Genomic DNA, 27,907 nt, shown 5'->3' on the forward strand with positions numbered 1-27,907 from the left:
GTCCTGTTGCTGTTGATGCTGCAGGTGTTGATGAGGGGACCCGGGGTGGGGGGAGGCAGCAGGCAGCTTGGCGATGCGCTGGGAGGAAGACTGCATAGCATTTCCTTAAACAAGCGACCTCATTTCTCTGTTTTCTATTCTGAAAAATGGAGATAACAACTCATCAAGGTTATTCTGGGGAGTGGATACAGAACACATTAAGCCCTTAACCTAGCTCCCCTCATAGGGTGGAGTACTCTTGAGTGCCAGCCGGCACCCCATCCTGCCACATGTGCCAGAGGGGCCGGGCTAGGGCTGGGAAGGCAGATAAGCAAGAGCGGCAAAGGGATGGATGGAAGGCCATGGAGGGAGGCCACCCCTTCGCGTTAATTGGGCCCAGAACACAGAACACAAACTCTGCTGTCAGACCATCCTGTGTGCATCCCAGGTATCATTACCCCAAGCACAAGGCACTATCTCGCTGTTGTCCCAAAGGATGCAGCGACCTGAACTTTGCCACAATTGATTGTGGTAGTTAATCATTTGTAAACAAGCAGAAAATTGCATTTCAAGAAAGATCCATGTTCTCTCGCACGCCGGCGTGCGTTTAAGAGAAGCCACATCCTTGCAAGACAAGGCTCCCCTTCCACCTCCTCAACCCGATGGACTCATGGAGGACCCTGCAATTTTTAGCGGCCAGTTACATGAATGACTCAGGTGCTCTCTCGCCAGATTTTTTGTGCATGCTGTTCTCTCTACCCAGAATATGTGCCACTTGGTTAAACAGAATTCGTTGTTTGTGTTTCATACTAACGTTACCTTCCCAAATGACTCTCCTGGGGTCCTTTGCCCCCTGGTGGCTTACAGTGCTGCTCACCTGAGTTTATGCCAGGAGGATGGCGGCCTCAGGCAGCAGTGATAAAACAGATTTTTCGTGGGGAGTTCTTAGCAATTTAACAGGCTTTCCCATATGTCATCTTGTTTGATCTTGACGATAAGCTAATAACTGTCATTTTCCATGCCTCTGACATGGGGTTCCATAACTGAGTCCACGAGGAAACCTACGATCAGGTATGGACTTTATGTTGTTATTTTTTTGTTTTTTCCTGACTCCCAAAGTCTTCTGTTTGTAATTCCAAGGCTTTACGCTCCTTTTAGAAGTTCCAGGGTGGATTCAGGTATAGCACAATTATCACACCTCACCACTCTCTGGCCATAGCTCTCTTCTCTAAGAATAGGTTTTAGAAAATGATCATATGTCTCCAGGCCTTTAAATTGTACAAAGAAACTCATAACTGTATGCCTATGGATCCACCAAGAGTTCATTGTTTTTTTTTTTATTTTTTTCAATGTTTATTTATTTTTAGGACAGAGAGAAACAGAGCATGAACGGGGGAGGGGCAGAGAGAGAGGGAGACACAGAATCGGAAACAGGCTCCAGGCTCCAAGCCATCAGCCCAGAGCCCGACGCGGGGCTTGAACCCACGGACCGTGAGATCGTGACCTGGCTGAAGTCGGACGCTTAACCGACTGCACCACCCAGGCGCCCCAAGAGTTCATTGTTTTTTTCAGTCTTTGATAACTAATTTTCTATCCTCCATTTCCATAATTAATCCCACACATTTTAGGTTTTGTTACGGCAATACTCTCCCCCTGGTACCTATTTTTGTATTAGTTAGCTTTTGCTGCATAACAAAAATTCCTAAACTTAGTAGTCATTTACTAACTCAAAATTCTTTGAGTTATCAAATAGGTCTGGGCTAAGCTGGGTCATTCTGCTGGTCTTGCTGGGTTCACTCATGCAACCTCAACCAGCTGGTGGGTTGGGAGGGGGCTGGCTGATACAGCATTGCCTTGTCTACTTGAGGATTCATTCTGTCTGTCTATCAGTGCTGACTGTTGACTGAAGCGATGGGGTCAGTGGGCCACAGTTCTCCAAACAGACTCAGTCTTCTTCACGGTGATTTCATGGTTCCAAAGAACAGCAAGAAAGGACAGGCTCCAAGGCAGAAGTGCCTTTTAAGCCTCTGTTTGAATCATGTTTCTTAATGTCCCACTGGCCAAAGCAATGGCCAAACCCACACTCAAGAGACAGAGACACAAATCATACCTACTGATAGAAGGAAGAGCAGAGTCACTTTGCAAAGGGGTGTGCGTACAAGGTTGCAAGGAATTTGTGGGTATTTTGGGATTTACCACAGATATGCACCACTTTCACAAAAGCAGTTAAAACTCAGTGTGCCTCCTTCATTTCTCTCTTCTCCTGTCCTTGTGATTTCATAGTGTGTGTTGAGATAACAGTGGCTTATGGTCGATAGAGCCTATGGCTCTGACTTGCTGGATGGAGCCTGCTGGGGCTCCTGGGTGGCTCAGTCTGTTAAGTGTCTGACTCTTGATTTTGGCTCACGTCATGATCTCATGGTTCATGAGATCGTGTCCCATATTGGGCTCTGTGCTGACAGCATGGAGCCCGCTTGGGATTCTCTCTCTCCCTCTCTTTCTCTGCCCTTCCCCTGCTCATACTCTCTCTCTCTCTCTCTCTCTCTCTCTCAAAATAAATTTAAAAATTCTTTAAAAAAAAGAGCCCCTGTGGACTCACAGAGAACTTTATATGACTAAGAATTAAACTTTTGTTATGTCATTGAGATTTTGTGGTTTATATGTTACTGCAGCAATAGCTACTCTATTCTGACTAATTATATTCTAATGTTTCACACAAAATTTGTTGTGTATGTACATGTTTCTGGGGAAAAAGCCCATATTTCCCCTCAGATTAAAAAATATCTGCGATTCAAAAGAAGTAAAAACAAAAGGAAATGGAAAAAATTCCCTCAGGAGATGTAACTTTTTCAGCTCACAGAATTCTGGGTTTTTCGCTTTGAAGGTGGTGTGGAGTAGTTGGAAGTGTCTGAGGCATCAGACAGACCTAGATTAGCATTTCATTTCTCCCATTTATTAGTTTATATCCTGGACAAATCCCTTAAGCCCTCCGAGCAGTAGTTTCCCGGGTTTAAAATGCAGGCTTGTTGAAATAATGCTTCAATAATCATTTATTGCAAGCCTACTACATGTCAGGCACAATGCTAGGTGCCGGGGTTTAAAGATGAATGTGTAATAAACCTTCCACATAAGAGCAGACAATCTGGTGAGATAAACAGACACTATAATACATCATGGCAGTATAGTGTGGTGAGTGCAGTGATGGAGCCTTCAGAGCACAATCTGGGCACAGCCAAATGTGTGTGTGCATGTAAGTGTTTACATGTGTGCATGCACGCCAGAGTGTGCACAAGTATGTGTGTGTACAGTGTGTGCACAAGTGTATGTGTGTATGCACACGCGTGTGCACGCAAGCACAAGAGGGCGCACACTGTTGTGTTGCACACACGTGTGTGCACAAGTGTATGCGTGAGTGTGCACACACGAGTATTGTGTGTGCGCGTGTAGGTGCACAGTTGTGTGCAGCTGCAAGTGTGCACACATGCGTGTGTGTGCATAGTGTGTGCACAAGTGTATGTGTGAGTGTGCACGCACATGAGTATTGTGTGTGTGCGTGTGTGTGCACAGTTGTGTGCAGCTGCGAGTGTGCACACATGCGTGTGTGTGCAGTGTGTGCACAAGTGTGCATGTGTGAGTGCATACGCACAAGCATGTGCACGCAAGCACAAGAGAGTGTGCATGTGAGCATTCTGTGTTGCACACACGTGAGTGTGCACAAGTGTGTATGTGTGAGTGTGCGTGCATATGAGTACTGCATGTGCGTGCGTGTGTGCACAAGTGTGTGCAAAGCGTGAGTTTGTGCACATGCGTGTGAGTGTGCACACAAGTGTGTGTGTGTGCATGTGTGTGTGTGATCATTGGGAAAGGTTTCTCAGAAGTGATGCTTGAGCTGGCCCCTCAGGGGTGAGGAGGAGTCAAGAAACCATAGGACCAAAGGGAGAGCACGTGCTATCACTGGGACAGGTCAGCAAATTCAAGATACAAGGGTGGGACCCCGCACAGAAGTTGGGGAACCGAAAGCCATTGGGTGTTTCAGGGGCACAGAGTTCAGCATGAGTAGTGGGAAGAAATGGCACTGGAGGCAGGCAGGAGTCATATCATGAAGGGCCTGGTGGGCAGTGCTAATGATCGGGACTTGTGTCCGAAGTGCAAGGGGACCTACTGAAGGCTTTGGAGGGAAGGGAGAGGACAGCTTTCTTTGTGGGAGAGATTACTCTTGCTGCAGTGTAGAGGATGGACCGGAGGGAGGGAAATTGGAGCAGAGAGTCTGGCCGGGGGTGTGTTCCAACAGTCCACTGAGAGAGACGGACGCCCGAAGCAGGGCGGTGGTAACAGTCAGAGAGGAGGCATGGACACAATGTGTGCGTTCTGTTGTGGAGAGAAGTAAATAGCACATTATTTACTTTTAAGTTTTAAGTTGATTTATTTTGAGAGAGAGAGAGAGCACAGGTCGGGGTAGGAACAGAGAGAGAGGGACAGAGAAAGAATCCCAAGCAGGCTCCGTGCTGTCATCGCAGAGCCCAATGCAGGGCTCGAACTCACGGACTGTGAGATCATGACCTGAGCTGAAATCAAGAGTCGGACACTTAGCCACATGAGCCACCCGGGCACCCAATAACACACTATTTGTAAAGGGCTTTGTAGACCATTCTGCTGGGCACAAGGTGGGGTCATTATGACGGAGATTATGGTTCTGTGTTAAGGAAGGTATGTTAAGTCCCCTGGGCTGAGCTTGTCAGCTGCCCAGAGAGCCCTGGCTCCACTCGGCATCCATTTCCTTCTTTATCACCCATGGTCCTGTGGATTCAAGGGCGCACGCTTGGCTACCATCAGGTGAGTTCCTTGTCTTCCAGGCTCACCTTCCCTGGACCCTGGGGATGGGGGAAGGAAGACTTTATCTTGTCCTACTGTCCCAGAGTCCTAATCAGTGTCCGATGTCCAGGGTTTTCCCTGAGGCCCTGGAGGCCTGATTTAAAAGACCCTTGGCAGACATCTGTGGGAACTGCATCCCTGGAGGAGGTTACGCTCCCTGGAGCTCCTTCCCCACGACAGGGTAGGAGCCCCACCAAGGTTCAAAGGTGGACCAGAAAGAAGTGCAGCTGGGCTGAGTGGGCAGTGAGGTCTCTGGAGGACTGCCTGGGGACAAACCACCCGAAGGAGAAACGGAGATGGCTCTATTTCCAACTAGAAGAATAAGGAAGGGGAAAAAAGCTAGCTAGCAAAATGAAGAGTCTCATCCTTTTGTGGCAAAGAGACCAGCTGTTCACGGATCCCTGTGCCCTCCACGGAGCACCCAGCTACGCTGCACTTCCCAGCACCTTTGTGACCCTGCTTGGCTCTGTGACTAAAGGCACATGGAATACAGGCGTGCCATTACACTGTCCCATGTGCAACCTGACCTGCTCTCCTGCCCTGCATTTGCCCGCTGAATATGACCTTGGAAGCCACTGTTGAAGAGGGCTGCACAGCGGGCAGCCTGGGCTCCTATGTGGCCACATGGAGCAGAATCTTCCACACGCCCTGCTGATTACACTAAGCCTCAGTGAGAAGGAAACTTCTCTTGGGTTCCAGCTGCTGAGATTCCAGTGTCTTCCTGTTACCGTACATAGGAAGTATACCAAGAACATCTGGGCAACACTAATGATGAAGGCCAGTGCTACAAAGAGCAGGTAGGCAGATATGGCCCGCGGCGTGCTCCAAGGTGATGGTCGGCCAGTGTGCTGAGAGGAGAAGTGACTTTGCGGGTTTTGCCTCCATTATTTGGGACGCAATCACCAAATACAACCAGGAGACCGGGGGGAGAGCCCTTTAGGAACAACTTGATTTGGTTCTAGAGATTTAGGGCCGAGAGTGGGCATGTTGCTCGGCTCTTGGTCATTGACCAGAGTGCTGATCAGAGAGGACCCGGCAGTGTGTGTGAGGAGCAGAGGCAAAGAAGAAACGCTAGAAGATGGGTGGGCCATGGCAGTGAGGAAAATTATGCCTTTAGGGGAGTCCCCAGTTTGGGAACACTTTCAGACAGGGACCATGAAGCAACAACGTGTTGAGGACTCACATGTGGACAAGGAAGATGACTTCTAGGCCAGTCAGTGATTCCCAGGGTCTGTGCATAATTACCTGTTTAATAATGGAGCATAGTACATCATATTTTTTCTTTCTTTTTACTTTTTTTTTGAGGGGGGCGGGGCAAGAGGAGAGAGAGAGAGAGAGAGAGAGAGAATGTTAACGCCATGCTCAGCGCAGAGCCCGAGGTGGAGCTCGATCCCACAACCCTGGCATCGTGACCCGAGTTGAAATCAAGAGTCGGATGTTTAACCAACTGAGCCACCCAGGTGCCCCCATTGTATTTTCTCTTAGACTCTTTTGACTTCCCACAGTCTTAGGATATTTTACTGACCTCACGATGCTCATTATCATCACTGGAACAGGCAAGGAAACATCTGGAGTTCAACTCAGAGCGGCTCGTTTTTATAAATGTTTTTACATTAAAGTACAGGCAATTCCTCAGAAATAAAAAAGTTGAGCATTCCTTTTCTATGTCAGGTATTTCCAGGAACACTAGAAACGTGTGAGGAGGGGAAATGGGATTCCACCTGGCAATGTGCCAGGAAACGAATTACCTGGGGGACTTTTAACAACTTGATGGATTATGTAGTTGCATTGATATTGTGGATTAACTGTGGCAAACAGGAAATCTAAGCCACCCTGCTCATCTGTTCATTCACTCGCAGTGGATCACATGTAGACTCCTCACCCTGCTACATAAGTGATTTCTAAATCTGTCTGCTTCAGCTACTCTGAACTTCACAGCAATTCATTTATTCAAATATATATATATATATATTTTTTTTTTTTTTTTTCTTTTTTTTCAATGCCTAGTGTGCTAACGTGGGAGACACAGCAAGCAGTAAATACAACTCTTGGCTCCCTGTCCATGTGGAGCTTCCGGTTTCCCAGAGGAAATAAACACAAGGAATCAATTACACTTCTGTCTACCATGATGATTTGAGTACCTTTAAGTAGTAAAAGCATATACTATTCTGAGGTCATTGGGGGTTGGCTGGGGGCGGGGAAATTCCCCTGAGCTTGAAAGCCCCAAACCAGGGGCGCCTGGGTGGCTCAGTCAGTTAAGCATCTGACTCTTGATTTCGGCTCAGGTCATGATCTCACGGTTTGTGAGTTTGAGCCCCACACCGGGCTCTGGGGGTGGTGGACAGGGTGGAGCCTGCTTGGGATTCTTTCTCTCCCTCTCTTTCTACTCCTTTCCTGCTTGTGTGCACGTGCTCGCTCTCTCTCTCTCTCTCTCTCTCAAGGATAAATAAATAAAACTTAAAAAGAAGTAAAAAAAAAAAAAAAACAAAAAAGAAAAAGAAAAGAACGTCCCAAATCAAAGGGTGAAGCGACTGAACTGTCAGACGTTTGAGCTGCTAATGCAATACCGATGCCATGCAGTATCACGCAGCGTTTCTGCTATCTGCTGTTGCCACAAAGAACCACCCCAACACTAGTGGCTTAAAACATCAATTATGTTACCATTACTCACAATTCTGCAGGTCAAGAATTTGAAGGGACGCAATAAGAATGGCCGAGATGACCCCTCAGATGTTCGTTGACTCAGCTGAAGAGCTGGACAACTCGGGGGTGGCTGGGACCCTGTGACTGCCACCTTGGTGCTCCGCTGGGCCTCTTCCTTTCCAGGTGGTCACTCCACAAGGCCTCTCCACAGGGTGGCTGCACTTCTTACATGGCAGCTCAGGGCTCCCAAGAGCACAAAGGCAGAAGCTTCCAGAACTTCTTCAGGCTCTAGCCTGGAGCTGGAGGGAGTGTGCTGCTTCTACCACATTCTACCGGTTGAAGTGAGCCACAGGGCCAGCCCAGATTCAGTGTTGGGGGAGCTCTACGTGGGTATGAATATTGGGAGGTGTGTTTCATTGGGAACCATCTTTGGTGATCAGCTACGATATTCAGCAAGTGGTACTGTTTAATGAGATTTTTTTTTTTTAAACAAAATTCTTATTCAGGAAGAACCTCTTTCCCCACAAAGGAGTCTAGAAGTACCTTTCTTTAACCACTGCTTCTAAAAAAAATACAGCTAAAAAAAAATACAGAGATAGGCAGAACTTTGATTAGAGATTTAAGTATACCACTGTAGTACTACCCACAGGGAAGCACCGTCTCCAGCCTCATTTGGGATCAAGACTCAAGACTTACAATGGACTTTGAGAAGTGGCAGGTGCAAAGGCCAAGATATTCCTTCAAAGGGTTTAAAGACCCCGATACGTGGAAATGATGCAATTTTGAGACAGGGCATGAGAGAGAATAACAGGGACATTCAGAAGTGGATCCACAGATTGCAAACAAAACAAGGCAGGAGACCTGGTCCTACCTGGACAGAGACTATCCCCTTGGCCAAGGAAGATGTCAACTCTGACATCAGAACCCCAGCCTAGCATTCCCATAGTTTGCTCTACATATTTCTGCTTAACTGTGTGGTAGGCAAAAAAATATGACACTAGGCTCAGCTTCTATACATGGTAAGAGAGCAGGCTCTACAGTCAGAATGTCTGATTATGATGTCTGCCTCTTCTACGTGCTAGAAAAGTGGCCTTACTTTGTGTCAAGTTACTTAACTTTTCTGTTCAGGATTGCCAAGGTACTTAGCACAGCACTGCATATGCACCAGGATTTTGAAAATGTCAACTATTAATATCGTTAATGCTCTTGCTCATATTGTTAATTTCATAATTTCCCATTTATACATCTTTCCAGCTCGATATTTGGCTTGGGTACGGGCTACCGTATCTGCCTACTGATGTGAGCATTTTGGCAGCCAGAGGGGCAAAAAGAGAATAATAGCCCTCTTTCCAGGAGGGACCGTTAATATCTGTCAATGTGCATCCAGTATACAACCTTGTGGCCTTTGCTGGAGAGGAAAACCCTGGCCTCCTGAGCTTGGCTTGCTGCACAGGGTTGATAAACAGCAGCGTCGATGTCAAGGCTGAATCACCTGGGTATCTAAGTCATACTGACTGATCAACCCACGAAGAAACATCTTTTATGTTGTTTGATGTCCAAACTGGATATTTTAGGAGTCCTACGTGAACGCAGATAGACAGTTTTGATTTTTATTCAAGATATTACTTTGCAAGTTTCTAGGTATCCTGAGTGCATTAGTCTCTGAGTTCTGGAGCCATGTTTGAATAAGTTTATCTGCTGAGGTGTGCAATTGCTCCAGGATCTCTTTATCCCGGTCGATGATGTCACAATCTCTGCATGTGAGCCAGGTCTGGGGGCATTTCCTGTCTCCCGCGAGGGACGTCAGTGGGGCAGGGGGATGGGAGACTCTGCAGTACCTCTGCCTGGTGCAAAAGGAAGGGGCGGGCCTAGTCTATTCGGGCTGCTCTACGCTGATACTACAGCCTGAGGTCAAGTGGTAGCAGATTCAGGGGCTGATGAGGGCCCCCTTCCTGGATCCCAGACTGCCATATTCCAGCTGCACGGTCTCCGCATGGTGGAAAGACAAGGAAACCCTCTGGGGTCTCTTTTACAAGGGCACTAATCTCATTCCTGAAGGCTCCACCCTCGTGACCTAACCCCCCTCCGCCCCCCAGAGGCTCCAGCTCCAAATACCATCGCACTGAGGATTAGCTTTCGGCATACGACTTTTTGGGGGTGGGGGGCACAAACATTCTGCCTGTGGCAGTGGGCTCCTGAGCTTACAAGCTATGCCCCTCACCTTCAGTTTTCCTGTCTGGAATATGGGGCTAATTGCATTTACCTCATAGGGCTTTTATGAGGGTTAATGAGTTAAGATTGCAGAAAATATTTGGAACAATTCATGGCACATTTGGAACAATTCATCGACGTGGGGCTCGAACTCACGGACCGCGAGATCATGACCTGAGCCGAAGTCAGACGCTTAACCGACTGAGCCACCCAGGCGGCCCCCTTGCTTCTGTTTTGAGGATCTGCCCTTTTGAGAGGCAATGTCAAAGAGTGGGCAGAGGGTGGGCATCGGAGGAACAGAGGTCTGAGCTTGAACCTCACTTCTATCCCTTACTGACTGTGGGCAGGCTTCTTTGCGTCTCTGACCCTCTCCATTATAGCTTTTAGAGACATTAGTCACTATTATCAATCAGTTTCTTTACCAAGTATGGGGGTTTATTCCAGGCCTCACACCTCTCCCTTTCTGGACCCTGACTCCGACTCCAAGGACTTCCCTGGAGAAGTGTGCAAGGGACAGAGTGGTGGCTTTTTTTAGGATGCAGAGTTCCACTTGATCCCTAGAGGCTGGCTGTAGTTTTGAGACTCTTCTATGAGGCAGAATGGAGTAGGAGGGAAAGTCCTGGGATTCCCACTAGAGGATGGGGCTCAGGACTCATTCCTGCTACGTGCATGCCACTGTGTGTGTCCTTTCTGAGTCTCAGGTCCTCACCTGCAGAATACGTACAACATGTCCCATGCACAGGGCACCTGGGCTTTTCAGATCCAGGCAGACTCGCTGAGGTGGGGCAAGCCGAGGGATCCAGGCATTCAAGTCAGAGTCCCCTGGATTCCCTTAGAAACCTGAAGGTAGGTGATGCCTGGAGCCCAGCTACTAGAAACAGGGCACAAACTCTTAAAGAGGCTGGCCCCAGTTGTCTTGGGTTCAGATGCTTGCAGAGTGAGTGGCTGGAGTATCTAATACCACAGCCTATGTTCTCAGAGGCTGGGAGGGCAGCCTTTGATGGGCTCTGAGGGACACTAACCCGCCCCCTGAGTCTTCCCTGTCCTTCCCACGCAGACCTTGCCAGTAGAGTTTCTTTCCAAGCCCACGAGAACCTTCCCAGCATCCTCTGATCCTCTGCTCTTTTTGGTATCTGCTCCTGTTACTTCCATGCTGTCCCTTTGGTAGGAGGGTAGTTCTGCCCGATGTTTGAAGCCCCATCACAGCCCTTGCTTCTGTTTTTTTTTTTTTTTTTAATTTTTTTTAAACGTTTATTTATTTTTTTTTTTGAGACAGAGAGAGACAGAGCATGAATGGGGGAGGGTCAGAGAGAGGGAGACACAGAATCTGAAACAGGCTCCAGGCTCTGAGCTGTCAGCACAGAGCCCGACGCGGGGCTCGAACTCACGGACCGCGAGATCACGACCTGAGCCGAAGTCGGACGCTTAACCGACTGAGCCACCCAGGCGGCCCCCTTGCTTCTGTTTTGAGGATCTGTCCTTTTGAGAGGCAATGCCAAAGAGTGGGTAGAGGGTGGGCATCGGAGGAACAGCGGTCTGAGCTTGAACCTCACTTCTATCCCTTACTGACTGTGGGCAGGCTTCTTTGCGTCTCTGACCCTCTCCATTATAAAGCAGCGAGGACAAGTACAGCGGTTGCCAGGATTAGAGGCAATACGCGTCAACTTCCTGCACAGTGTTCTACACGCGGCAGACATTCGGTGCCCTGAAACTATTACTGTCTCACCCTCCACAATGCCTGTAGCTTGTCCATGGCTGGGCCGTGGGAGGGCACTCACACAGATGTGGAATCATCAAACCATGTAAGTTAATCAATAGGTCATTCGATCTTAGGGTACCCCGGGGCCAGGCTTCAATCCGCCCTGAGTCAAATCTCAAACTTTTGTCAGGAAGCCTGACCAGAACACTCACCAGAACCGTGTCTTCTCCTGACATCTTGAGGCATCCCTTTCCAGCTGGGCAGGAAGAAGAAACCCTCTGAGAAGAACTCACTCACTGCTTTGAGCTTCCAGCCATGGCTCCCAATCCCACAGGTGTCCGGGAAGAGAGTCGGCATCCTATAAATGCTGAAGAAGAATGACAGTGATCATGACCAACAAAGTGTAAGGATAATCACAGCAGGTTTCAAAAACTAGGCTTCGTGTTGACTACAAAAAGGTATAATCACACGGGGTCCCCACAGTGCTTCTGAGGCTATCATTGTTTTTCAAGCAGCTCTGACCCAGTTGCAGAAACATTTGTGCTGCAGAACTTTGGCAGAAGGAAAAGCACCCCTCTCCCGAACCCCCTCTCTGCTCCCCCAAGTCCCCTCACTGCGCCACCTTCTCGAATTCCAGTCTCCGGTTGCCAGGAGGGTGCTAGAGTGAGGGAGGCAGCGGCTGAGTCCCGGCCAAGGCTGCCTTGCCAGGTTTCTTGTCAATACCTGTTGACATTTCTCTGAGTAATCGGTCCAGGCGCCTCAGGTATATTTCTTCCTATCACTGGATGGATTACGGGGGCTCTATTGATTTTGTGGTTTCATGTGTGAAAGATCTAATCTTAATCCTCCGTTGTTCATTTTCCTTAACCTTTTAATAACATGATAGGGAGGCAACCCATCAGAATGGAAATTGTTTCTTAGGCATGTTGTCATAAATACATGCCAGGGACTGTTTTATTGTACAGGAGAAGCCATATTTTTTGGAAATAATAATAATGATAAAATTTGTATGGTGTATTGCAGTTTACAAAGCACTTTCCCATATCAACTCATTTAATTCCAACAGCAACCCTGATAGGCAGGAGTTATTTTATTTACTTTGATTTATTTATTCTGTGAGTCTTTCCACAACATGAATTTTTATTATTACCCACTGTGTCACAGATGAGGAACCTGTATCGCTCAAGGTCACACAACTCTTAAAAATAAGGTGTGGAGTCGGGGTGAGCTGTACTTAAATCCTGAAGTGGTCAAGTTGCCGCTGTGTAACCTTGGCTGAGGGGTGTATGCACCCCACGGTCCTTTTCTTTACAAACAAAACAGATGATGCAACCTTCCTGAGATTTTGTAAGGATTAAAGATGAGGTGGGTAAACCCCCTGAACTGTGCCTGGCACCAAGGATAGGTTTAACAAATGTTACCTATTATAATTAATAATAATCTTAGTTATATGATAAAGGGAGGACTTACGCCAAGGGCTTTATGCCAGACCCTAGTTCTCCTCTGCTGGTGGGAAAATTAGGGTCTGCCTTTTCTTTCCCTCTCTCTCGTTTCTTTCTCTAAAGTTTTTTTTTTTTTTTTTAATTTTTTTTTTTTTTTAACGTTTATTTATTTTTGAGACAGAGAGAGACAGAGCATGAACAGGGGAGGGGCAGAGAGAGAGGGAGACACAGAATCTGAAACAGGCTCCAGGCTCTGAGCTGTCTGCACAGAGCCCGACGCGGGGCTCGAACTCACGGACCGCGAGATCATGACCTGAGCCGAAGTCGGACGCTTAACCGACCAAGCCACCCAGGCGCCCCACTTTCTCTAAAGTTTAAAATCCCAGGGAATGACACATAAACCAAGGCTGTTCAGGTGAACACTGGGAAGTCTCTTTTAAGGCTGAGAGTAAAGAGTGAGAGCCTCATGATAGCAGCACTCTTGAGTCTTTCTAGAGCAGGATTCCACACCACTGGCACACGGTGGTACAGTTCCAGACTCTGGAGGCATCCTGCCCATACCTGTGTCCTGCTGATGAAAGGCCGATGGGTAGGGCATGCGGATGTTCTCACTGTAGCTTGGAAAAGTTACCTGGGTAATTGCCTTGAGACCAGAAAGCGGAGGGACTGAGACTTTATTTCCAGCCATGCCACTCACTAGCTCTGAGGCCTTGAGAGAGTAATCTCCTTTACCCGGTCCTCAGCTTTCTCATTTTTAAAATGAGAGCATTCAGGGAATTCTAGGTGGCTCAGATGGTTAAGCACTGGACTCGATTTTGGCTCAGGTCACGGTCTCACAGTTTGTGAGTTCGAGCCCCACATTGGGCTCTGTGCTAACAGTGCAGAGCCTGCTTGGGATTCTCTGTCTCTCCCTCTCTCTTTGCCCATCCCCCCCTTGCACTCTCTCTAAATACATACATACGTACATAAACAAACTTAAAATTTAAAAGACATAAAATGAGAATGTTCACCTATAATTTGTGTTTCCCAGCCCAAATTTAGCTAGAAACAAACAAAAAAAAAAAACAAAAACAAAGACAAAAAAACCAATTTAAATTCCATACCCCGTTTCCAATCTCAGAAACGAGAGTGGGGAAGAAGGAAGCAGCAGGAGGACGCATAGAAGAAATGTTCACGTTAGGAAATCTTAGTTTGGATGTTTCTAAAGTTTCTTCTGGAACTCACATTCTATAGCTGTAGCACTCCAGAGCTGAAACCCACTGCCATGCTGTCTCACAGCTTTTTGTATTCGCTCTGAAGCTTACTCAACAATGGGGGTCAGAAACAGATGTATCCCCAGCCTCAAAGTACATTTCCTTTCCCCTGCCCTCCTCCCATCTCCCCCTCTCTCCTCTCCCCTCCCTTCCTTTCCTTTCCTTTCTTTCTATGAGAAAGGCATTATCTTCTGGGTCAAATCCTGGGTCTCCAGGGATAAATCCTACGTTTCCTGACTTGTAGTACTTGGTACATGTCATTCCTGGACTTTCTGCTCAGTTCTTCATTCTCTGTCTGGGGAACTTATGTTCATTTCTGCATGATCCACCTCAAATGTCACCTCCTTTGCAAAGCCTTCCCTGACTATCCCAAGAAAAGAAACCACTTCCTATTCTGGACCCACAGCACTATCTCTACGACAGAATTTGTGACACCGAATTATAATTCCTTGGCTACCTGTTCCCTCATCTTCCTCCACCTGTGCACACTTCCTTTTTTTTTTTTTTAATGTTTATTTATTTTTGAGACAGAGAGAGACAGAGCATGAATGGGGGGGGTCAGGGAGAGAGGGAGACACAGAATCTGAAGCAGGCTCCAGGCTCTGAGCTGTCAGTGCAGAGCCCGACGCGGGGCTGGAACTCACAGACTGCGAGATCATGACCTGAGCCGAAGTCAGACGCCTAACCGACTGAGCCACCCAGGCGCCCCAGTGTGCACCCTTTCAAGGGGAGGGCTGTGTTATTCATTCGATATCCTGAACACCTGTAGAGAAGTCCTATTTGGATACCGCCTTATTGGTAAGAATGGTAGTAATCCTGTTAAAACAGCCTTTATTAGTCACTGATTTACTTATTCATAGACTCGTATTATTTTATAGTATAGGAAAGACATTACGTTTATCATCCAGCCTCTTCACTTAAGTTAGAAACTGGAGCTCAGAGAGGTAAAGTAATGTACCCAAGGCTACCCAGCAATGCAGACCCACTCAACTCCAGGACCCCTACACTCAGTCCTGTGCTTTTCTCTCAGTCCTAGTTGTTCAGTAAGGCCTTGCTCCTCACCGACTATGTGCTGGGCACTGTGCTTTATGCAGGGAAATGGGATTAGCATGCCATGGTTCCCACTCTACAGGGGTTTACAGTCCGAGTAGGAAAGCAAAGACATTTATCCACATCATCTAAACCACCCACGAGAACATAAGCCCCACTGATTCACTAGCGTACCGACCATCTCCTGAGAACGGGTCACAGATGCCAACTAATGTTCCTTCAGGAACACTGCTCTGTTCTCACTTGCGTTGAGCTGCCTTATGCCCCTGATTCTGAAACCTACGCCTTGTACTCTGGCTTTGACAGCTGTTTCTGTCCACATTCTGCCCTCTGCTCACCCCTGTTTTGGAGTCTGTCTGACTCTTCCTCCTGGCATTTTGTGCCCAGGCTTTCTGCTTTTTTTTTTTTTCTTTTTTAATGTCTATTTATTTATTTGAGAGAGAGAGAGAGAGAGAGAGAGAGAGAGAGAGAGAGAGAGATGGAGACACAGAATCCCAGGAAGCCTCTGCACTGACGCAAGTTCAAACTCACAAACTGGGAGATCACGATGTGAGCTGAAATCCAGAGTTGGATGCTTAACTGCCTGAACCGCCAAGGCGCCCCTGTCCTCAGGCTTTCTTGTGTGATCTTGAGGCTCTTCTCAATCTGTCTCTTGCTTTCTTTTTTTTTTTTTTTTTTAAATTTTTTTTTCAACGTTTATTTATTTTTGGGACAGAGAGAGACAGAGCATGAAGGGGGAGGGGCAGAGAGAGAGGGAGACACAGAATCGGAAACAGGCTCCAGGCTCCGAGCCATCAGCCCAGAGCCTGACGCGGGGCTCGAACTCACGGACTGCGAGATCGTGACCTGGCTGAAGTCGGACGCTCAACCGACTGCACCACCCAGGCGCCCCTCTCTTGCTTTCTTGATAGACACTCCCTACTCTAGTTTCCAGGCCCACAAATCCCCGCTGCCACACTCCTCACCATTCGTTGGGTTAGTGCTAGCATCCATAATGAAATTAACTTGAATCTGGCCCAATTACAGAGATATTTCTATTGGCCCCTTTCTTGGGGCCTCTGGCAATGCTAGCTTTCTTTTAGTGGAGAACAAATCTGCTAAAGCACATTTTTCTTGAGATGATGGTTTCCAGTGCAGCACTTGGTTTGCAAATTATTGCACCGTTTGCAAAATGCAATCCTTGCTCTACCGAAAATGTCATCAGTATAGAGCATGGATGGCTTTGTAGAATATTATTTTTGGGGTAAGCTTATGTGGAGCTTGATAAAAACCTGTTCCTCATGATCCATAAGCCAGATGTTTCCATTGAGATAACATGGCATTGTTAGTGGTGAGTCTCACACACTAATGTAACAGATAATTATCTTTCCATCTTCTGTTCAAGTAAATAGGGAAAGAACCAGAGAAAGGTATCATAGCCAACTATGGCCTAGGAGCCTCCTGAAAGTCAGGGGGGGTCCCAAGTGGAAAGGGGAGGACAGTCACCCCACTTGCACTTTCTCCAGGAAGCAGAGAGTGGAGAAAGAGCACGATTTGGAGTCTGTGGGTCAGTGTTCCAATTCTGGCTGCCCTATTTACCTGGAGAGTGTGTTTCCTGCCCCTGAATTTCAGTTTCTTCTTCATAAAATGCTAGTGAGAATACTTATCTCACAGGGCTGTGTGACAACAAAGCAAACATGCGGATAGGCTAACCCCCACCGCAAACACCAGCATCGATGAAAAGGACCTGGTCATAGGAGAAGTGGAGAAGGGGGGCCTGAGGAAAAGGGAGGAGTTCGAAGGGCCTGGTGGCCAAGGTCAAATAACCATGTCTAGGGGGAGTGGGCAACTGGGTGTGCCCTAGGTCAGTAATGAGTCAGAGGGAGATTTCTGGGAGACTGAGGAGAGACTTGAAGCAGGCCTCCATCCTGATAGGATGGAATCCAGAATCTCAGGGGGGAATCAGAGGCCTGGCTCAGGTAAGCATGTCAGAACCCCAAGCAGGCCTGCTGGCACTCTGGCGGGACCCCAGTCTCCTTGCAGCAGTGGGACAGCCACCAAATACTGGAACTAAAACCCGAATACTGGGATTGGGTGCTCCCTGCCAGGATCTAACCAGAAAGGGGCTGAGGAGATCCATTCTGACTGGGACAGCAAAGCCAGCTCGGAACCCCGCTTGCGGGAACCAGGATCTAACCAGAAAGGGGCTGAGGAGATCCATTCTGACTGGGACAGCAAAGCCAGCTCGGAACCCCGCTTGCGGGTGGGGACGTGACTGCTAATGAACTGCCTCTGTGGTCACACCTGGCTCAGGGCCGAACAGGGTGGTGCTGACTTTGAGGAGGCTTCTGGGACCTCTGGAGGAGACTCAGCAACCACTCAGCGTGTAGCTTCATGATGAAATTCCAGAAACCTTGCCACTCATTGTAAGTTTAAGCCTTCCTTGTCTGTTTGAAAGCCCCCGGGGGGGGGAAATATTCGAGTCATCCAGACTTAATTCTACAGGTAACATGGAACCATGGAAGCTCTTAGAGGAAGGGAGTAAGTGCAGAGTTGTGTTGGATATTTATCAGACATTGTTTAAAAGGAAAGTCAAGGTGACCACTTAGAAGGCTTAACCTGCAGTAGCAGTGGAATGGAGAAGAAGGGACATATGTGCTCAAGGTGGAATTGTCAAAATTGTCTTGTAAAGGCTGGGGAGGGGGGGTCGGACGATGGATTGTGCGGCACTTCTTCCCTTGCCCCTTGAGTCAGGTACTTACTCTTCCTTACTCTTACCACCTTACTCTTCCTTGCAATGGAGAAGCCCACTGGGGTTGAAAGAAACGGTGAGACACTCTAGCCATGTGGGGTGGCTCAGGCAGAGCCTTGGAAGGGAGGGAAGGAGAAGTCCCACCAGCTCATTCCAGAGCTGAATTTTAAGCCACTTGTCTGTCGGGTCTCTGCTTCCCATTGGAAGGGTGGGCTGGGTGACCACTCCTGCTTCCAAAAGAGGATTTTAATGGAGCGTAAAGAGCACCAGCAGCCACGTAGGCCTGCCAGAGAAAATCGGCCTCGGCTCCTCGCTGGCCGTGGACCTCCAACACGTCATTAATACTTAACAGACACGAATGCAGAGTTTACATATGCTAGGCACTTTATGAATGCTGGCTCATCTATTCCTCATTACAAAGATATTCTCATCTGTGTTTTACAGATGAGCCTATGGTAGCTCAGAGAAGTTAACTCACCCAATGTCACAGAGCCAGGAGGTGACAGAACTGAGCGGCTGGGATTTGAATTGCACACTGAAGACTTGTGCACTTTACTGTAGGGACACTGTGCCTCCGCTTTAGAGACACGCACGTACGTACACATTTATCTATATCGATCTACGTGTACATGAAGGGTGATATTCCAAATCCATGGTTCAGTGAAGACAAACAACTTACATGCCCAGCATACTATTTATGTATTAAAAAAGCAAACACCAAGAGATAAAACTATGTGTTCTTGTAGTAAACCTTTGTGAGTGTCAACACCTAGAAGACTCTAGGAGAGTAGCCCGAATGCCTCATTGGTTTTCTCCAGGAAAGGAACAAGGACGGAAGGGCATGGTCAAGACTTAGTTTTCTCTGTAATATTGAAGTTGTCATATTAACACTGTATTTATAATTGCTATGTATTGCTATTCATAAGTGCTATGCTATAGCTTAGCTATACAAGCTGTGCTTATAAATAGCAAATATAAATATAGCAAATGTATTTATAATTGCCGTAGCATAGCAAGATGATCCAAAAACGAATGGCAAAATGGGGTAGCAGAGATATCAGAGTTAGAAGCAAGCTTAGGAAAGCTTTATATTTATATATTCTACCTTTTATATTTTATCCCCCCCCCATGTTTTTAATTTTTATATTTGCTAACATAAGAAGTATATGCTAAATAAAGAAAGTGTCGTTAGAAATTGTGAATCATGAATTATGGGTTTCAGAGACTGACTTAGATGGTTTCCCTTGATCATGGCTTTTTGAGGCAAGGGGAGGCGGGTGATGATGGTATTGCCGTAGCCGTGAGAAGAAAGGCAGATTGCGGCTGCTTGGGAACAGGAACCCGTGGGCCCTCTTTCAACTCCCCAGCTGCTGCCATCTCTAAAACGTCTTTGGTGTTCCCCAGAGGAACCTCATGCCCGCTGAGCCTGCACGCACTGGCCGTGCAAGATGCACCGCGGCCCAGGCCTCCCCACACTGTTCCCACCTTTTCCAAGAATGCGTGCGGGGCAGAGTGCCGGGTCTTTCCTAAGGCCTCTGTGAACCTGTTTGGAGGATGATAGCGACTCATTCAAAACGGGTCCCAAGACTGGCTTCCTTTGAGAAGGGGATCAAGAGATCTCTAGCGACTGCTTCACCAGGGTCGTCTGAAGCATAGAGGGAAACGCTACTTACGTGTTTGAGCCCGTTGTGTGTTCATGCCAAACCCTCTTCTCTCCGTCATCCAACATCACCAAATCACCTCTGGAAGGTTCAGTGGGCACTGTCCTGATGCTCAATGCGGAGTCAACCTGGTGTAAGTAAGAACCCAGGTTCTGGAGTCAGACCGTGGTGTCAATCTCGGCCCTTCCAGCAGCTGCTTCTGTGACCTGGGTGCTTTCTAAACCTAGTGTCATAGTCTGCAAGATGGGAACAGTAACAGTTGGAGCCTCACAGAGCTGTAGTGAGGATGATGAATTGCAATGATTTAAGTAAAGCATTTCACACAGTATCTGGCCACAAATTAAAAACTCAACAAATATTATCTATTATGATGCTATCTGCATTGGACATATGTGTCTAATAGCTCCTTCTTTCCTAAAATAAAGTTTATTTCTTTATGCTTAAAAAGGTAATAGATACTAGGGCGCTTGGGTGGTTCAGTTGGTTAAGCATCCAACTTCGGCTCGGGTCATGACTCACACAGTTCGTGGGTTTGAGCCCTATGTTGGGTTCTGTGCTGACAGCTCAGAGGCTTGGAGCCTGCTTTGGATTCTGTGACTCCCACTCTTTCTGCCCCTCCCCTGCTTGTGCTCTCTCTCTCTTTTTCAAAAATAAATAAATATGAAATAGTCAATAGATACTCACCATAGGAAAAATTTAAAACAAAATAACATTCAGCACAAAGAATAAAATGGAAGTCATATGTAATCCTATTCCCTGGATTTTGGTAGGTTTTTTGTATGAATGTATGTGAATGCATATATTTATATAACCAAATTAGAATCATAATGTATAGATGACTTTACATTCTGCTCTATTGAATTGTTAATAAAAATGTGGCACGGAGATAGGGCGCCCGGGCAGCTCAGTCAGTTAAGCGTCCAACTCTTGATTTCTTCTCAGGTCATGATCTCACAGTTCACGAGTTTAAGCCCTGTGTAGGGCTCCATGCTGACAGTGAGGATCCTGCTTGGGATTCTCTCTGTCTCTCTCTCTCTTTCTCTCTCCCTTACCTGTTCATGCGTGCTCTCTTTCTGTAAATAAATAAATAACTTGAAAAAAAAAAGTGGCATAGGAAACCCTGGGATAAAATACAGGTTCTACAACATTATTTAAAAAAATTTTTCTTTTTAATGTTTATTTATTTTTGAGAGACAGAGAGAGACAGAGTGTGGGCAGGGGAGGGGCAGAGAGATGGAGTCACAGGATCTGAAACAGGCTCCAGGCTCCCAGCCGTCAGCACAGAGCCCGACGCGGGGCTCGAACTCATAAGCCGTGAGATCATGACCTGAGCCGAAGTCGGACGCTCAACCGACTGAGCCACCCAGGCACCCCTACAACATTATTTTAATGATTGCATAGTTCACATTCATAAATCTTACTTATTGCTGGTAAAGATAAATATGAGAAATATAGCCCCTGTCTTCAAGGAGCTTATCATTGGGCATTTGGGAACAGCATCCCATTCTACAGATATAACATTTAGACATTCTCATAGCAGTGGTAATTTAGACTTCCAGTATTTCTCTATTATACATTATATAAGTGAAGGGCATATTAATATCTATTTGTTCACTACTATGGGAATTTTCATCTTATGAATTCCAGTTTCAGGCATGGAATTACCATGTTGAACATTATGCACCTTTTAAGAGATTTTGATTTAAAAATATCTTTGAGGGGCGCCTGGGTGGCGCAGTCGGTTAAGCGTCCGACTTCAGCCAGGTCACGATCTCGCGGTCCGTGAGTTCGAGCCCCGCGTCAGGCTCTGGGCAGATGGCTCGGAGCCTGGAGCCTGTTTCCGATTCTGTGTCTCCCTCTCTCTCTGCCCCTCCCCCGTTCATGCTCTGTCTCTCTCTGTCCCAAAAATAAATAAAAAACGTTGAAAAAAAAAATTAAAAAAAAAAAAATATCTTTGAATCAAATACTCCAAGTATTTGAGGGTGCCCGCATCCTCATATCCTTACCAGCCTGGGGATAAATACATTTTTGTCACTGCTAATTTGAGAGACAAAAATTATCTTGTTTTCACGTGAATTTATTACAAAAATGTATGCATTTAAAAAATAGGTTTGGCCACTAGCAATACTGCAGATATAAAGTGTGCAGCAACATTTCAAAAAGTGCAATTAGGTTTAGATGAGAAGTTTGTTTTCTCACCCCATTCCCTCCCCCTCCCCTTGCCCTGGGTTAGCATGTGCCTAACACCGATGGATGGGGCCAAAGACTTTGCTTCCCCAGCATATAGAACAATGCCTGGCACATAGCAGGTACTCAATAGATATTTATTAAATGAATGGGAAGTTTCCTGAATTCCATAATAAACATTTTCTATGGATACATAAGCACCTAGATGCATACTTTTTATATTATTAATAGAAATGGGAACTTACTTGGGGTACCTGGGTGGCTCAGTCGGTTGAGCATCTGACTTCAGCTCAGGTCATGATCTCGCTGGTCCCAATTTCAACTCCCACGTTGGGCTCTGTGCTGACAGCTCAGAGCCTGGGGCCTGTTTCAGATTCTGTGTCTTCCTCTCTTTCACTGCCCCTCCCCTGCACACACTCTGTCTCTCTCTCTCTCAAAAGAGAGAGGTGCCCATTAAAGGGGCACCTGGGTGGCTCAGTTGGTTAACCAGCTGACTTCAGCTCAGGTCATGATCTTACGGTTTGTGAGTTTGAGCGCCACATCGGGCTCTGTGCTGACAGCTTGGAGCCTGGAGCCTGTTTCAGATTCTGTGTCTCCCTCTCTCTCTCTGTTCCTTCCCCACTCGCACTCTGTCTCTCTCTCAAAATAAATAAAGATGAAAAAAAATAAAAAAAAAACATTAAAAAAAAAAACCCAGGAACTTAACAAATCCAGTCTTTTTATGTACCTTTGATATTTTTTAATTTAAATTATTTAGACTTGTTCCATTTTTTTTTTTTAAATGCCACATAATACCATCATTTAGTTAACGGACTCCCTATTGATGAAACATTGTTACTTTCTGTATGGAGCTATTATTTATGAAGCACTTTGTATTTCTCGTTTAGGAATTGTTCATATTGTTTACTAATGTTTCTATAAACTTTGTCTATAAGCTTTTAGGAGCTCTCTGTATATTCAGGATAGTAAAGCTCTGTTTATAAGGTATGCTATACATATTTTCCTAATTTTCTAAGGCCTTTTAATGTTCTTTGTAGCATTTTTTATGTAAATAGAGCTTTTCATGAAATTAAATCTATCCAAATTTTTAGAAATATGTATTTTCTGTATATTTATGGGGGGGGGCTTTTTACACCTACATAAACATTCATTAATATTTTCTCCTTAAATACACTTTCATGTCTATTTGATATTTCATTTATGTGGAATTTAATTGACAATATGGTGTGAGGTAGGAATCTTTTTCTAGCAGTTTTTATTACCCCCGTTCATTTATTTGAAAAGTCTTTAGCTCCACTGATCCAAATACTTTCAATTACACATTAATTAATTATACTTTAATTTCTTGGGCTTCTGTGTCTTACATTCCGTTTCATTGACCATTCTATTTTTTTGGCCCTTTAACAATAATTTAAAATTATTTTGTCTTTATATTTTGAGATCTTTTTGATAGTATGAGTTTCTTTCCATTAAATTAACTTTTTTTGGAATATTCTCACTAGCTTTTCTCTTTCAGAGACACATTAGAATATGACTGAACATGAATATGTGATTGGAGATATAGAATTGAGATTATGTGTGGAATTGCAGTGTTGTAAATTTCAGATCTTCCCTCATTTATACGTAGCAATAAACCCATTTTTTAAAAAAGTATTTTTAAAAAAATGTTTATTTATTTTTGACAGAGAGAGAGAGACAGAGCATGAGCAGGGGAGGGGCAGAGAGAGAGGGAGACAACAGAATCGGAAGCAGGCTCCAGGCTCTGAGCTGTCAGCACAGAGCCTGACGTGGGGCTCGAACTCACGGACCGTGAGATCATGATCTGAGCTGAAGTTGGACGCTCAACCGACTGAGCCACCCAGGCGCCCCCTCCCAATAAACACATTTTAAGTTGAAAATATCGTAAGTGAAAAATGCATGTAATACATATAATCTGCGGAACATCATAGCTTAGTCTAGCATACCTTAAATGTGCTCAAGCACTCACAGCAGCTGGCAACTGGAGAAATCATCTACCATAAAGCCTATTCTATAATAAAATGTTCAAAATCTCATGTAATTTATTACATAACATGCTGGACATGACCAACAGGATGGTTGCACGTGTATTGGTTGTCGACCCTGGTGACTGTATGGCTGAGCTGCCCAACATCACGAGAGAGCATCTTACGACCTATCGCCAGCCCAGGAAAAGATCAAACCTCCAAGTACAGTTTCGACCGAATGCGTACTGCTTTCTTGCCATGGTAAGCTTGAACAATCATAGGTCGACCCATCAGAAATCAGGCACCATCTGTAATCAGGGAGAAGTGACATTTTTATAATGTTGAACCTTCTTTCCTCAGTTTGTTTAGTTACTTTGTGCCCGCTGACAACATTTTGTAGTTTTTAAAAATCCAGACCTTATAACTTCAGTATTAAACTTATTCTTGGGTAATGGAATCTATTTATACCATGAAGTGTTCTAAAAGGCCATTTCTAGCAATATAGAAAATATTGATTTTTATATGCTTATTTTTAAACTAACCCTCTTAATTCTATTAGTTTCTTATCGTTTCTGATATTTCTCATTAGAAAGTATAATCTGCAAACACTGATAATTTCCTCATTTTTAATACTTGATTTCCTTTTCTTATATTAACGCATGCACTGATTGAGGTGATAGAAGCTGACAGTTTGACCTCCCTTTGATTTTAATGGGAATGACTACAGGTTTCGCCGTTACATTTCATATTGGTTGTTGGTTTGATGTAGATGTTCTTTATCATGTGAAGGGAATTCTTTAATTCTAGTTCCCAATGGCAGAGGATAATGAATTTTATCAGATGCCTTTTTGGCATCCACTAAGATGAGACAGGCTCTTTTGACCTATTAATTGCATTCCAAGAATCAACTTTATTTAGTCATGGTTTACAGCTGGGTTTAACTTGCTAATATTTAATTTAGGAATTTCTGATTATTCATTAGAAAGGTTAGGCTATAATTTACCCTACTTTTTGATGTGTTATTATTCGAGCTTTGAAATATGAATTGAGAAGCTGCTTTTTTCCCCCCTGTGTTATTCAACAGCTTAAATAGTGAGTCATTTTCTCCCTTCACTTGCAGCCACTCCAGGCACCCCATGCTCATTGGCCCTGACAGTTCTTTTTGTTTGTTTGTTTGTTTATTCTGAAAGTGAGAGCAAGAGCGAGAGCAAGAAAGAGGGAGAGAGGGAGAGACAATGTGAGCGGGAGATGGGCAGAGGGAGAAGAGATAGAATCCCAAGCAGGCTTCACCCTCTGAGCACAGAGCCCTATGGGGGGCTCAACCCCACGAACTGAAAGGTCATGACCTGAGCTGAACTCAAGCGTTGGATGCTTAACTGACTGACCCGCCCAGGCGCCCGGCCCTGCCAGTTCTTCTAAAACTTTCCATCTGCTGCCAATGCCTCTTGATGGACTCCTACTCATTTCCTAGGACACAACACAGCCATCGACACTTTTATACAGACTTGCCCCACCACTCCCTTAATGTTACCAAGTGCCTTTATTCCAGCACTAATCCTACTATAATTTACTCATCTATTAACCTACTTTTCCCATCAGATTTCGAGCTTCTGGAAGCAGGGACAGCCATGTATGCGTTTAAAAAAGAAATTTCTGAATCTCCAGGGCTTATCCCAGGACCTGGCACACAGCATGTGCTTAATAACTCCTTGTTACATGAATACACCCATGATACATTTTGCTTCAAATGTTGCCAGTGAAAAAATTTCAAAGAGGTATGTGTATGCTCCTTTGCTTTTCTTTGACAACAAAATAGAGATAATCATCACTCACTGCCATTCTGACACTTAGCAGAGCGCTGTGCTGGGAGAATGGATGTGAAAGAATAAAGGATAAAGTCAAAGAATTAAGTACAAAAATACACAAGAGCTTTCAGACCGTCTTTGACAATAAAAGGTAATGTGCACTGAGCATTTACTATGTTCCAGGTACGGAATTATCAAATTTATTTCTCATAACAGCCCAATGAGGTAGATATCATTGTCTCAATTTTACATGTGAGCGAACCGAATTTTAGAGAGCTTACATGATTTGTCTGAGGTCAAACAACGGGCACGCCTGCAGCCAGAACCTTAATTCAGACTTTCCGAATTCAGGGTCCACTCTGTGGAAGATGCTCTATCTGGACTCATCAGTAAAGACAACGTGCTCCACTTACGTGAGAAAAGAGACAAATGATAAGCAAAGGGCGAAGATTTCGTCAAATTCTCTACTTCCTCAGCTTACCTTTGTTTAGTGCACAACAGAGAAAAACAAAAAAACAGATTATTGAGAGTATCTACCCGATTGCCTTTGCTATCATTTGCCTCTCTTCTGATGAAAGGGGGCTAACCATCGAGTAAGGTTCCCTTTACTTTTCAGTTTATGCTACAATGCTGCTTTCTCCCCAAAGGACATCTGCTGGACCGTGGGATCATGGGCCACCTTTCTTTTTCCCTCTGTGAAGGGGACAAGACAGGTAAGAGGAGACAACTTTCCTTAATGATTTAAATAATTAAGTTCCTGGATTCTTAAGCTCATGGCCTGGAGCTATGGGTGAGTGACTGTGACCTGTGATTATAATCTGAAACGAGACAGACTTCAGGGTTCTCCCACCCCCAAAGCGGAGGCACCACAGAAGGGCTAAAAGCAGAACAAGAAGCAGAGGACTTTAGCGCTTTACTGTGGACATCTCCAACCACGCCTGCTTGCTCCCCACTCCAGGCTGCGACCCCAGCGTGAGTGACAGGAGTGGGGAGAGGTGTTCAGAAGATTAAAGGCCCAAGTCACCAGAGGATGCCGTCTCGCAAGAATATTTAGACATTTTCCACTTGGCAGTCATTAATATTCTCCAGCAAACGATAAGCAGAAAACCTGTTCAAAAAGGCTCCCTCTTCAGATCTTGGTACCCTGGAAGATAAAGTGAATGCTAGGGTTTTGTTTTGAAATTAAATATTCATCGGCTTGGGTTACAGCCATTACAGTTCTTGAGAATAAAACTGAATTTTTCCTTTGTTTGAAAACAACGACAGTCATTTCACTTTTAAGAATCAATTTCCGTACTGCGTCAGTCAGGGTAACGCATGGTGTGATTCTTGTAATAGAACAGTCACTACTTAGAATTGAATACAGAATGGCTCCAAGGATTTCATCGCTGGTGCCTGGGCATTTCGATATCACAGAAATCCTGAAGCCAGAAGCAGCCATGGACTAGAGGAGAGACTTGGGAATTGGGTCCTGGGCACCCTTCCAGCCTCTGGGTGAGCTCTTGGCTCTATTAGTCCATAGCCGCTCTCATAACATTGCGGACTTTCAGTTTCCTAGACTGTAAAGTGGACCGCATTCTTTCTTCTTGCGGGTTGCATAAAGATTTAGAGATAGGAGTTGGAAAATGGGTGAGACAGAGTAGGAACACAAGAACGGCAGCCATCATTCATATTTTAACATAAATACTGAGAACAAGTCACTAAATGGCTTAAAAGCCATTGAGATCTTTTTTTTTTTTTTTAATCCGTCAGGCACTGTTGCTCGCATTTGCCTTGAATTGAAACACCTTTTAAAAGCTTTCAAAGCTTTGAAGGTTGATTTCAATGAAATCAGTTTTTATTCGAGGCGTTTCTCCTACTGTCATTCTCAGTAAAACAAAAAAACACTTACTGTCAAAACAACAAGGGCTTGCTCTCAAGCACAAAATGAAAGCAGATATATCTGCCTGATTTATTTTGGCATCCGCCTAGCAGTTAAATAGGACACCTTTTAATTTGCCACTTCTTTAAGATTCATTTAGATTGGAAAGGTAAAGCACCAGTGCTTGGGTTCAGGTAAACTTGAACTAGTTGGACTAAAAGGTGTATTCTTTACCTCTCAGATATGTACCCTTTTAAAAGGGCCAATTAAAGAAAAAACTATGTATTTAGCAACATACTTAAGATGGTAACATCTAATGGGTTTTTCTTTTTACTTTAAACTGGAGGAACTTAGAAATCTACCTTATTACCAAAGATCAACTAGAGGTCTGGGAAAGAAAGTCAAAGCTGTCAATGAGTTTATGCAGAACTATTAAAAAAAGTGAATTTTTTTTTTTTTTTTTTTTTTACAATTAAAAACAACTATGAGTAAAGAGACTCAGAAGTCAAATCTCAACTCTACCATTTG

The 27,907-nt window shown here is 45.2% G+C and overlaps 1 long non-coding RNA gene across 2 annotated transcripts; it reads left to right on the top strand.

Annotated features, from left to right (window-relative positions):
• Window positions 1–570: 570 nt before the first annotated feature.
• LOC147578048 (uncharacterized) lies at window positions 571–27,645 on the top strand. 2 transcript variants are annotated; one of them, XR_015254735.1, is made up of 6 exons: window positions 571–1,050; window positions 18,325–18,473; window positions 23,821–25,488; window positions 25,568–25,669; window positions 26,166–26,231; window positions 26,477–27,645. It is a non-coding gene; the product is annotated as an uncharacterized LOC147578048 (long non-coding RNA). The 2 variants fall into 2 exon arrangements; XR_015254736.1 differs by having other exon boundaries at window positions 576–696.
• Window positions 27,646–27,907: the final 262 nt, after the last annotated feature.

Source organism: Puma concolor, chromosome C1 (assembly GCF_028749965.1).
Source record: "Puma concolor isolate L17-30 chromosome C1, mPumCon1.1.hap2, whole genome shotgun sequence".
In the NCBI taxonomy this organism is placed as follows: domain Eukaryota; kingdom Metazoa; phylum Chordata; class Mammalia; order Carnivora; family Felidae; genus Puma; species Puma concolor.